Raw genomic sequence first — 13,688 nt, 5'->3', positions numbered from 1 at the left:
CTGTATGAATAGTAAGAAATTTCAAGTTGTGTGATAGCCTCCTTGTAAAAAGGTATATTGGTATCACTGCTTCACATGCTGCACCAGCACATGGCTATCCTACTGCCACAGTATTCACAAACCTATGCTATGGTTGTGTACATGCAATTGTACAAGGGCAATAAGATACTGGCACATACTCCAATGATGCTTCATACCACCTCTGTATAAAGTCTTGTTAAGAGCTTGGGAATACAGGAGATTGGTGTAGCCATCTTATTATAGGAATCATCTGAAAATTAGAGGGTGTTTGAAGAGCAAGTAGGCTTAAAAAAAGGGTTACAGCATTTATCATATTCAGAAAAACTTCAAAATTAAGGTTACTTGCTAATGAAAACTAAACTTATGAGAGATAGCAGAGTTGCTTATCTGTAACAGGTGGTCTCCAAGGACAGCAGGATTTTAGTCCTTTCACATGGGTGACATCATCAGATGTAGCCCAAAGCAGAAAACTTTGACTAGGCACATTGAGCAAGCTCAGCATGCCCTATACCATGCATTAAATGGGGTCCCTCTTCAGTCTCATAACATAGAATTGCAATGAAAAATAAAAATAGGAGAAACCCAACTCTGAGGGTAGTGGGCAGGTTTCTAAGAACTAACATCCTGCTGTCCTTGGAGAACACATATTACAGGTAAGCAACTCTGCTTTCTCAAAGGACAAGCAAAACGGTAGTCTTCACACATGGGTAAATCCCTAGCTACAGGCTACTCCCCAACACAAAAGCGGACCAACAGACACCTAACCAGGTGCCAACAGGTACAATAACACCGGTGCTGTTGGTAACAGAAGGGGAGACAGCCTGAACCCAAACAATGGACCTTAATTTGAGAGAGTTGGGTTCTACACCTCAAACAGGTTCCTGAGTACAGACTGGCCAAACCTACTGTTGTGTCAGAAATCCCTATCCAGACAATAATGGAATATGAATGTGTGAAGAGAACTCCAAGTTGCAGCCTTGCAGATCTCCTCCACGGGAATTCTTCACAAGTGGGCCACCAGCGCTGCCATGGCTCTGATAGAATGAGCTTTGATATGTCCCTCAAGATGCAGTCCAGCCTGGGCATAACAGAAGGAGATGCAATCTACTATCCAATTATATAGTGTCTGTTTGGCAACAGCAACGCTCAATTTATTCTTATCAAAAGAAACAAAAAGTGGGGTGGACTGTCTATGGGCTTCTGTCTGCTCCAGATAGAAGGCTAAGGCTCGCTTGTGGTCCAAACTGTGCAGTGCTCGTTTGCTTTAGTACAAATGGAGCCTGGGAAAGAATATTGGCAGGACGATTGACTAGTGAAGATGGAAATCTGTCACCATCTTAGACAGGAACTTAGTGTGCATACGCAAGACAACCCTATCATGATAGAATTTTATATAAGGTGGATAAGTCACTAAGGCCTGGAGCTCGCTATCCCTGCGCGCTGAAGTGACCGCCACAAAAATATGACCTTCCAGGTCAGGTACTTCAAGTCACTGGTGCGCAGTGGCTCAAAAGGAGCTTTCATCAGCTGAGCTAATACCATGTTGAGGTCCCAAGACCCAGCGAGAGGCCTTAGGGGAGGCCTCAACTGAAGCAGACCCCATATAAAACGTACAACTGTAGGTTGTACAGAGATGACCGTACCATCTACACCATGATGGTAAGTGCCAATCGCACTAAGATGGACCCTAATGGAGATGGTCTTTAGAGATGTGAATCGTGTGATCGATCGTCTTAACGATCGATTTCGGCTGGGAGGGGGAGGGAATCAGATCGTCGCAGTTTGGGTTTTTTAAATATCGTGTAAATCATGTAAATCGAAAACCGGCACACTAAAACATCCCTAAAACCCACCCTGACCCTTTAAAATAAATCCCCCACCCTCCCGAACCCCCCCAAAATGCCTTAAATTACCTGGGGTCCAGTGGGGGGGGAGGGGAAGGGGGAGGGCGGGAAAACCGGCACACTAAAACAACCCTAAAACCCACCCCGACCCTTTAAAATAGATTCCCCACCCTCCCGAACCCCCCCAAAATGCCTTAAATTACCTGGGGTCCAGAGGAAGGGTCCCGGTGTGATCTTTTACTCTCGGACCTCCGTGCGTTGTAGAAATGGTGCCGGCGCTACCTTTGACCTGTCATATGACAGGTCAAAGGTAGCGCCGGCGCCATTTTGTTTTTTTGTCCCCCGACGTCAGGAGCGTAGGAGATCGCTCCCGGACCCCCGCTGGACCCCCAGGGACTTTTGGCCAGCTTGGGGGGGCCTCCTGACCCCCACAAGACTTGCCAAAAGTCCAGCGAGGGTCCGGAACGATCTCCTACCGCGAATCGTTTTTCCATACGGAAAAACAATTCGACTGCAGGAGGTCGTTCCAGACCCCCGCTGGACCCCCAGGGACTTTTGGCCAGCTTGGGGGGGCCTCCTGACCCCCACAAGACTTGCCAAAAGTCCAGCGGGGGTCCGGAATGACCTCCTGCAGTCGAATCGTGTTGCCGTACGGCCGGCGCCATTTTGCGCAAAATGGCGCGGGCCGTACGGCAACATTTTCCGTACGGAAAAACGATTCGCGGTAGGAGATCGTAGCACCGGCGCCATTTCTACAACGCACGGAGGTCCGAGAGCAAAAGATCACACCGGGACCCTTCCTCTGGACCCCAGGTAATTTAAGGCATTTTGGGGGGGGTTCGGGAGGGTGGGGGATTTATTTTAAAGGGTCGGGGTGGGTTTTAGGGTTGTTTTAGTGTGCCGGTTTTCCCGCCCTCCCCCTTCCCCTCCCCCTTCCCCCGATTTATGATTTTTTGACGATAAATCGGGGGAATTGTTATTGTATCGCGGCTCTAACAATTTTTGACGATTTAAAATATATCGGACGATATTTTAAATCGTCAAAAAACGATTCACATCCCTAATGTGAATCTATACAATAGATTTCATATCATAATGTAAATAATGTAAATATTTTAATCCCTACCGTTCGGCTCTCTTATTCTAATTTCTCTTCCCAGTTTTAAGACCCTGTTGTAATGTAACTTTTGTTCTCCTTGCACTTGTTTTTCGTTTCTTGTTCTCACCCCTTGTTTTATGTAAACCGGCATGATGTGGTTTCTAATCATGAATGCCGGTATAGAAAAACGCTAAATAAATAAATAAATAAATAAATAATGATCTTTAAGCCAGCTTCCAATAGAAGGTAATCAAGCAATTTTTGTGTGGGGCAGGAGAACAGTTCTAGGGCCTTCTGCTCACACATGGAAAGCCTCCTCCACTTCAGTCCATAGGACTTTCTAGTGGAAGGCTTTCTAGAAGCCACCAGGACCCAAGACACATCTTCCAAAAGATTGAGTGGCTGCAGAATTAACCTCTCAACATCCAGGCTGTGAGTGACAGGGCCTGGAGGTTGAGATGCCGTAGCTTGCCTGTTCCTGCATGATAAGGTCTGGGAAAGTCCCCAGACTGTTCGGTCTCTGGATGGACAACTCCCGAAAGAGTGGAAACCAGACCTGTCTCGGCCAATGAGGGGCTATGAGAATCATAGTCCCTCTGTCCACACAAAGCTTCAAGAGAATCTTCACCACTAAGGGAATTGGAGGATACACATACAGAAGTCCTGTGCCCCAATGGACGGTAATGACATCTGAGGCTGGTTTGCCATCTTTCCTGTCCAAGGAACAGAAATGAGGTGCCTTCCTGTTGCAGAGGGGCACGAACAGATCTACATCCAGGCTCCCCCAGAGACGGAATATCCAATTTGCTACCTCTTGGTCCAGGGACCACTCGTGGAGTCTGAATGCTCGACTCAGCCTGTCCGCTATAATGTTCTCTGTCCTGGCCAGGTACACGGTCCTCAGCACCATCCTGTGGGACAGGGCCCACGACCAGATCTGAGCTACTTCCTGACACAGGAGATGCCTCCCTGCAAGTTGACATACCACATTGCTACTTGGTTGTCAGTCTGGATCAGGGCGACTTTGTTGGGTGCCAATCTCTGAAAGCCCATTGCACATACCTGATCAACTGGAGCTCCAGGAAGTTGATCTGACATGAACATTCCTGAGTGGGATCATAGGTTCTGGGTGCCAAGCCCATCCACATGAGCTCCCCACCCCAGGGTAGATGCATCCGTGGTTAATACAATTTCAGTGGGTAGACTCCGAAAGGAAATTCCATGTTCCAAACTGGAAAGTACCCACCATCAGGACAAAGAGTCCCAGAGGGACATGATGACTTGGATGCAATCTTGGAAGCTCTGTGTGGCTTGCCACCACTGTGACCCCAGGGTTCATTGGGCTCTGCGCATGTGTAATTGTGCCAAGGGAGTAACATGTATGGTCATGACCATGTGGCCCAACAACCTCAACATGTGCAAAGCTGATACCTGATGCCTCTCTTGAACTTCTGCCACAATGGCTAGTACTGTGACAACCCCCAGCAATGTAATGTTCATCTTGCTTCAGTTACATGTACCAAGTTATTTCCTAAGTTTATTTCAGTTGTTTTAAATTAGATTGTACTTTATTATAGTTTATTCGATATGTTCCATGTTCCATGTATGTTCCATGTAAACCGCCTTCCCGGCGATAGTTTTCTCTGTTAATTGTGAACCGGAGTGATATGTATTGTATACAGGAACTTCCGGTATATAAAAACCTAAAAATAAATAAATAAATAAATAAATAACCCTCTGGCGTGGCAGAAAGGCCTTGACCTGAGCCATGTCTAGCAGGGCTCTGGGGAAGTCCAATTGAGATGACGGACTGATGGAAGTTTGGGTAGTTGAGAACGAACCCTAGTGACTTCAACACCCGAATGGTCAAACGCATGGACCTGGCTGCCCCTGCCTGAGATGGGCTCTTGACCAGCCAATCATCCAGATAGGGAAAAACATACATGCCCAGTCTGCGGATGTGTACCACCACCACAGCCAGACATTTTGTGAAAACGCGTGGGGCAGACGCGTATCCAAAAAGCAACAACCCATACTGGAAGTGCTATTTCCCCACTTCAACCGGAAATACGTCCTGTGAACATAGAAGATCTCGATGTGGGTGTATGCGTCCTGTAGGTCGAGGGAACATAGCCAGTCCCCTTTTCGCAAAAGGAGAATCAGGTTGCTCGGGGAAACCATCTTGAACTTTTCTCTTTTTAGAAATTTGTTCAAGGTCCTCAGGTCTAGGATGGGACAGAGTCCTCCTGTTCTCTTTGGAATCAGGAAGTACCTGGAGTAAAATTCCCGCCCTCTTTGCCGTGGTGGAATGGGCTTGACCACTCTGGCAATTAAGAGGGAGGAGAACTCTGCTAGCAGTACTTCCTGAAGCACTACTGGCTCCCAATACAGGCATGGAGGGTAATTTGGTGGGACACCCCATAGATTTAATTGGTACCCCTGACAGACAATGGACAGAACCCACTGGTCCAAGGTTAGACTGGGTCACTGTTTCTTGAAGAACTGCAGTCTATCCCCAACCAGAGGGTTCATCATCCCGGGTATAGGTGACTGGCTGATACTCCCTGCAGCTCAGTCAAAATCCCATCTCCGGGTTTGAGTGAGGAGCTATCTGGGGCTTGGGAGCTCTCTGCTGCCTGGGACTGCAGTGAAAGCTCTGATGTTGAGGACGGGATCACGGAGGCAGAGGATAGTACTTTCTTTGGCGAAATAAGGACTTCCTTGGCCCCTGCCTCAATGGCCTCCTGGATGAGGAGGACGGGTCTGGAGTGCTGGCAGAGAGTGGCTGGAGGGTCTCATGGTGGTCCCGAAGTTGGGCCATAGCATCCCTCACCCTATCGCCGAAGAGATTCTCTCCCATATATAGCACATCAGTGAGTTGTTCCTGTACCTCTGTTCGGAAATTCGAGACCCGCAGCCATACCATTCTGTGAGCACCAATTCCCGCTGCAGAGAGCCTCAATGCCATCTCAAAACCATCATAGGTAGCACGGACCTCTGTTTCCTGTACTCCAGACCTTGTGCACCAGCGACATGAGGTGTCTTGATGCTGTTGAGGCAGCTGCTCAGCCACCTCCTGCACCTGCTTCCAAATGTCCCGCGAATATTGGCTCATGTACAGTTGGTAGGCAGCGATATGGGCAATAAGCATGGAGCCTTGGAACACCTTCCTCCCAAGAGCGTCCATTGCTCTGGGGTCCTTCTCCAGGGGTGCCGAGGGGTGGGTCTGAGAGCTCTTGGACCTCTTGAGAGCAGATTCAACCACCACCGACTGGTAGGGCAGCTGATGCTTATCAAATCCAACAGCATTCTTAACCAGGTAAACCCCATCCGCCTTCTTATTGACAGAAGACACTGTGAGGGTGTGTTCCCAAATCCTCAGCAGCAAATCCAAAAGGATCTCATGTACCAGGACTGCCACGATTTTATTTATTTGTTTTTATTTAGAAGATTTATATACCGATGAACGTTGGGAACATCTCATCGGTTTACATTAAAACAAAATTATAGCTAACCGAACTTTACATAGAAATTGGAACCAATTGTAACAAGGAACAGAACAGATCATAACAAGACAGCATTAGAACTTAACTTATGAAGGGGAATAAGTAAAAAATGATCAAACACATATATAACAGGGAAAGGAAGGGAGTATCTATTTACAGGAAACTGGGGGGTATAGTAATAAAAATATAATAATAATAATATTAAGGAATTCAATTACAAGTAGTAAAGTGTCAGGGTAGGATGTTAAGCGAAAGCTTGCTTGAAGAGGCAAGTTTTTAGGTTATGTTTAAATTTTTTTGGGCAGGGTCCTGCCGCAGGAAGGGAGGGAGTTTGTTCCAAAGGACGGGCCCAGCTAATGAAAGTGCTCGTGCTTTGGTGGAAGCAAGCTTGGATTGCTTAGGTGATGGTATGACAAGAGTAGCCCTGTGCTGTTGCCTAATAGGTCTGTTTGATTTGTGAAAGATGAAGTGGTCAGATAACCAATGCATTTCTTGGTTGTGTAGGGCTTTATGGATCAGTGTGAGGGTTTTATAAGATATTCTTTCGGCAACAGGTAACCAATGTAAGTTTTTAAGAATAGGGGTGATATGGTCGCTTTTATGTGTGCTAGTGAGAATGCGTGCAGCAGCATTTTGTAGAAGCTGTAACGGCAGCAACGTACTTTTGGGTAAACCTAGCAGTATAGCGTTGCAATAATCTATTTTGGAAAGAATGAAAGCTTGTAGTATGGTGCGAAAATCATTGAGGTGCAGAAGGGGTTTGATTTTTTTGAGAGCGTGTAGTTTGAAGTAACCGGATTTGAGAGTGTTGTTGATGTGTTTTTAAATGAGAGGTGGCCGTCAATAGTGATGCCAAGACTGCGAACCTGTTGGCTGAAAGCAACGGTGGAGTTGGGGTTTGCTCCTGGTAGTAGAGGAGGGAGAATGCTTTGCAGAGAAATGTATAGTAGCTCAGTTTGGGCCGTGTTGAGTGCCAAGAAGTTGTTTGTCAGGAGAGCATTGATAGTAGCTAAAGTGGAGTTAAGGTTTCAATGGCTTTTTGAAGAGAGTCTTTAACAGGTATGAGAAGTTGCACATCATCAGCGTAGATGAAGTGCGGGAGACCAAGCTTGGTTAAAAGCTTGCAAAGAGGGAGGAGATATATGTTAAACAGGGTGGAAGAAAGGGAAGATCCTTGGGGGACACCATGTGGTAATGGAATGGTTTTGGAGGAGCAGTTGCCAATTTGAACACTGTAGTGCCTGTCTTGCAGGTAGGATTGGAACCATTGAATAGCAGTACCTGTAATGCCAATATCTGTAAGGCGTTGGATCATTATATTATGATTGACAGTGTCAAAAGCGGCAGAAATGTCCAGGAGGATCAGGATATGGGAAATGCCTGAGTCAAGGCTTTTGAGCATGTAGTCAGTCATGGTAATAAGTAGGGTTTCTGTACTATGGTGTCGTCGGAATCCATATTGCGAATGTGAGAGAATGTCATGTTCGATTAGGTAATCAGATAACTGACGATTAATTGCTTTTTCCAGGATTTTAGTAATAAATGGCAGATTAGAGATCGGGCGATAGTTGGTAAGGTCAGAGGGGTTTAGCGAAGGTTTTTTTAAAATAGGTTTAATAATGGCATGTTTAAGTATCTGGGGTACGGAGCCAAGAGAGATGGAGTGGTTAATAATATTTGCAATGGGTTTGGTGATGATGCTAGGGATTGCAAGGAGGGTTTTAGTCGGTATGGTGTCTGATGGGTGTGTGCAAGGTCTCATTTTTTTTAAGAGAGATTCAATTTCCATTGTGGATACGGTATCAAGGGCAGGGAGCCTTGCAGTATTGCTAACTGAGTGCCAAGCAGAAGAGGCTTGGGTGGCAGGGAATTGTGCCATTATATTGCTAATCTTTGTGTTGAAAAAAGTGGCGAGGTCATCACATTTGCCCTGATCATCAGTGACCTGGAGGTTGTTGGGACTGGACTTGGTTACAGAATTTACTAATTCAAAGAGGGCTCGAGGGTTGAATTGCAGGTGATGAATCTTGAGCGCATAGAAGTCTCTTTTTGCTTTATCAATGGCTGCTCTGTATGCATGTAGGTGAGTTTTGAAGGTGGCATGAAGAGTAGGGGTGGGTTTTTTTTGCCATTTTCTCTCCAATTTTTTTAGGCTGCATTTCCTGTCTTTTAGTTCACTGGAGTACCAAGGCTGTTTTTTTATTTCTGACTGGGTCTATCAGGCGTGATTGCAAGGGACATAGTTCATCAGCAATATTATTAGTGAGAGAATACCAGGAGTTGAGGGCAGTGTCTGCGTCTGTAAGGTCAAGTTTTTCGAGCTTTTGTGTGAGGGCTGTGACTAAGTCTTCTTGCTTGCAATTGCGTCGGAATTGGATGATTTTTTTGTGTGGGGTGGGTGTAAATGAGTTGCTTATGGAAGCAGGAAATGTCAACACGAAGGTGGTCGGACCATGGGATAGCGGTGTATAAAGGTGAAGTGGAATTGATGAGGGAATTGGTGAATATAAGGTCCAGGGTATGGCCTGCTTTGTGTGTGGGGTTAGAAACAAGTTGTTTAAAGCCTAGAGCATCTAAAGCAGACAGTATTGCTTCACAGGCGGGAGTCAGGTTTATAGCATCAACATGGATGTTAAAATCACCAAGTATAATTGCTGGGAGGTGGATGTTTATGTGCTTTGAAATAAATTCAATTAGGATGGAAGGGTTTTTTTCAAGAAGGCCAGGTGGGGCATAGGCAAGGCATATTTGGAGATTGGAGGTTGTGAAAAGGCTAATTTCCAGTTTGTGTGGCGGGGTGATGGGTTTGTGAGCAAATTTAAATGCCTTTTTGGCAGTTAGTAGCAAGCCGCCTCCTTTTTTTTTTTTAGGTCGGGGAATTGAGAATATGTCGTATGTTTGCACAGGAAGTTGGTTGATAAGGTGTCAGATTCTTTTAACCAAGTTTCTGTGATGGCGAGAATGTCGGGTTTGTCATCAGTGAGTATGTCATGAATTAGGGGTGTTTTTTTAGTGATGGATTGTGCATTAAGTAGCAGGATTGCGAATGTAGTGATACCAATGAGTTGCGTGAATGGGGTGGTCATGATGGGTAAGAAGTTTCTGTGTCTTACCAGTGTGGCTTTAGGGGGGGGGGACTCTAGTATAATGTTTAATGGTTGGGATAAGGAAGGTGCACATGATGATAGCAGGTTATCTTAAAGGCAACAGGCTGCGGTTAAGGAGTAGGTTGGCGGTGAAATAGGGTAGGAGGGAAGTGAAATAGACAGACAAAAATCAGCTTATGAAGTACAAATCTAAAGCATAGATAAACAGTTATACTTAAGCTTAAAGACAGTTGATTTGAGTAGCGTCCTTTCTAGGGGCGTAGAAGGTAAGCGTTGTTCTTGGAGTAGATGAGAAGTATGGTGTGTGGAGGACCTGCGGTGAGTCTTCCTATGGTGGGATCAATCAATTTGTGGATCTCCTTAGGAGATCTCCTTAGGAGCCTCCACAAATTGAAGGATCTCAAGCATCTTGGGCCTGGCATCCTGCTCCATCAACAGCTGGAATGGGATGGCCATCAAGGTTAAGTCATCTGGCAGAGACTTCCTTCGATCCTCTGGAGGAGAAGAGTCTGATGGGAAACCATCCGAGTCCTCGGAGGAAGACTCCATCTGATTAACATCCCCGGGGATCATAGGGACCCTCATCCTCACTGTATGTCACAGAGGATGGGGCCCTAGACGCTCGACCAATGTCCAGAGCTGCAGGCACCGATGGAACTGGACAGGGTTCTATAGGCCTCTGCGATTCTGCCAGCCTAGGTGGAGCTTCCTCCTCCTCGGGACTGGCGACAATCACCATATTGGTAGGAGAAGGCCCCAGTTCCCCGCCAGGCACCAGTGCCGGCCCAGGAACCAACGCCAACTGGGTTAGTAAGGCACTGATGAGCACACTGAGCTTCTCCAGAAGTGGTACTAGAATGGGCAGTACCAGCTCCAGTTCCATCTGTGCCACTGGGACCGCGGCCCTGCAGTGCCCACTCCATCGCCATCAGGACTCGATGTTCCAGCTCCTCCTCAAACGCTGCCAATGCCAACACCGACTGGGAAGAAGGAGGGGTGACCAGATTTTCCTTGGACTCTTGAATGGGATCAATTGGTGTCATGACCAGTGGAGACTGTAGCAGACCCCAGGCATCGATGGAGGACTGGCACTCCTTGCCATAGGATCGCTTTGGGGGCATCACAGCAAAAGCCGGTACATCCCCGTGCCCAGGACGGTGCATCGACGAGGACTGGTACCGATGCTCCTTGGTCTTCCCAAGGTCAAAGACCAACAGTCCTACCAAGGTCGATGGCGAGGTGTCCATCGATGCGGTTCTAAGGTCCTTACATGTCAATGCCGCTGATGCAGACGTCGATGGGTCAGACTTCTTCGACCCAAAGAGGTGCTCCATTTTGTCAAGTTGAAGCTGACGTCCCTTCGGGGTCATCTTGTTGCACAAGCGGTAACCCCGGACGTCATACGATGCCCTCCAGGAGGAGGATGCAGACTTCATGAGGATTGGTGATCAACATGGTCCGCAGGCACTGGGGGCATCGGCAAAAACTAGATGTGGCTATGAGTTGATGAACAACGGGCACCGAGGCACCACCACCACTGGTGAATTGACTGTGAAAGTAAACTTACCTGTGTTAATTTTATGTAAAAATGTGAACCCTGGGCTGAGGAGAGGTGTCTCCACCCACAGGGAGGAGCCCTGTGAGCCTCACCGTCAGCAGGCACAGTCTCAGTGGCATGGGACACAGCTAGAAGTAGAGACTTTATTATGAAGAAAGGAAAAAGTAATGTCCACAGAATTGGAGATGTAGTAGTACAGTCCTGAGCAATCGGGAATACCCAGAGTGAGGCCACAGATGAGAAGATCTGGAGGTGGCCCGTGAATCAGGGTATACCGGGGATCCCCTCTGACAAGTGTAGGCACCTCAGGAATACAGATCCGGTAGTGGCCCGCAAAGCGGGGTATGCCGAGGATGTCTGTACAATAGATGTTGAAGAAGTGGTAGAGATGCCGGAACCCGGAAGTGGCTCCTGTAGTTGGTGTGTAGATATTCTGCAGTGCAGGAAAGCTAAGTGGCTTCTACTGAAGAAAGGCGGTAGTGGCCCAAGGTTCGGGGTACACCGCGTGGAATCCACAAAACAGTTCATAAGTAGAAGTCAGTAGAGGTACTCACAATAGATGGTTCCTGGAGAGAGAGAGAGACACCTGAGAAGCAGGGATAGTAGCAATCAGGCAGGTAGACCCTCCGAGGAGCAGATAACCGGGAACACAAGGGAGCCCCCGAGGAGCGGGTACTCAGAGTGTTTAGATGCCAAGACCAAGTCAGGAACAGGAAGTCCTTGAATGAGGAGGATTCAGCAAGACGGAACTCCTTGCTAACTCAAAGAAGGCAAGGGCCAATTAGATTAAATACGCTAGGGGGTTGACGTCATTGGGAGGGGACGCCCCCGAGGTTCCCGCCATCACGTGTTCAAAAGAGACCCTTGCGTACGCCTAGGTAATTCTGGGTCCAAGATGGTGGTCAGCAGAGCCCACACTGTCCCGGGAACGCCGGAGAGGTCGGCGGGCATTGACAGAGACCACCATTCTTCACAGACTTGATGGAGCAGGGAAAAAAAAGAGATGAGCATGAGAGGTTGTAGCTGTCTGTGGCCGACAGGCGTAACAACCTGAAGACACTGCTGGGGATACTACAGGAAGGAACCAAGAGGGACACGGCGACGGAACAGAGAGAAAAAAATTGCATAAATGCGAAAAATAAGTTTTATACTAGGCCAAAAAGTCAAAAGTTTTAAGAGCTCAATCAACTGCAAAGCTCACAGCTCAACAGAAAGAAGAGACTGAAGAAGGACCCCGTGGACGCGTGGTAAAGAATATGCTGAGCATGCTCAGTGTGCCTAGTCAATGTTTCTAGAAACTTTGACATAAGTTTTCCACATCAGGCTCCATCTGATGATGTCACCCATGTGTGAGGACTACCATCCTGCTTGTCCTTGGAGAAATGACACCAACGTATAATACACAGAGACAAAGAATTTGCAGCAGGGAAAGATGAGGGGAATAGCTGGATCCCAAAGAGGTGGCTTACTAGGTAGCACACTACTTATTGTCCACACTATTGTGAACAATTTTACAAGGTCTACAGAACAATAGATGAGCTGCAAGGAATTAAATAAAGAGAATTTATAACTATTCAATAAGGAAGGAGAAACCTATGTGGATATGCTGCTGTCAAGGGAAAAAAATAGAATGAAACTTACATAAGAACATGCCATACTGGGTCAGACCAAGGGTCCATCAAGCCCAGCATCCTGTTTCCAACAATGGCCAATCCAGGCCATAAGAACCTGGCAAGTACCCAAAAAATAAGTCTATTCCATGTTACCGTTTCTAGTAATAGCGGTGGTTATTATCAAAGTCAACTTAATTAATAGCAGGTAATGGACTTCTCCTCCAAGAACTTATCCAATCCTTTTTTAAACACAGCTATACTAACTGCACTAACCACATCTTCTGGCAACAAATTCCAGAGTATAATTGTGCGTTGAGTGAAAAAGAACTTTCTCCGATTAGTTTTAAATGTGCCACACGCTAACTTCATGGAGTGCCCCCTAGTCTTTCTATTATCCAAAAGAGTAAATAACCGATTCACATCTACTCATTCTAGACCTCTCATGATTTTAAACACCTCTATCATATCCCCCCTCAGCCAACTCTTCTCCAAGCTGAAAAGTCCTAAGCTCTTTAGTCTTTCCTCATAGGGGAGCTGTTCCATTCCCTTTATCATTTTGGTCGCCCTTCTCTGAACCTTCTCCATCGCAATTATATCTTCTTTGAGATGCAGCGACCAGAATTGTACACAGTATTCAAGGTGGGGTCTCACCATGGAACGGATACAGAGGCATTATGACATTTTCCGTTTTATTCACCATTCCCTTTCTAATAATTCCCAACATTCTGTTTGCTTCTTTGACTGCCGCAGCACACTGAAACGACAATTTCAATGTGCTATCCACTATGACGCCTAGATCTCTTTCTTGGGTAGTAGCACCTAATATGGAACCTACCATTGTGTAACTATAGCATGGGTTATTTTTCCCTATATGCATCACCTTGCACTTATCCACATTAAATTTCATCTGCCATTTTGATGCCCAATTTTCCAGCCTCAC

The 13,688-nt window shown here is 46.6% G+C and overlaps 1 protein-coding gene across 4 annotated transcripts in view; it reads right to left on the bottom strand.

The window, feature by feature from the left end:
• Nucleotides 1–13,688, bottom strand: part of AGBL5 (ATP/GTP binding protein like 5) — a 740,606-nt gene that overhangs the window by 553,055 nt on the left and 173,863 nt on the right. The gene's annotated exons all lie outside the window — the stretch shown is intronic.

This window comes from Rhinatrema bivittatum, chromosome 3 (genome assembly GCF_901001135.1).
Source record: "Rhinatrema bivittatum chromosome 3, aRhiBiv1.1, whole genome shotgun sequence".
NCBI lineage: Eukaryota > Metazoa > Chordata > Amphibia > Gymnophiona > Rhinatrematidae > Rhinatrema > Rhinatrema bivittatum.
Note: the sequence above shows the minus strand (reverse complement) of the source record. Positions and strands in the feature narration are given on the sequence as shown.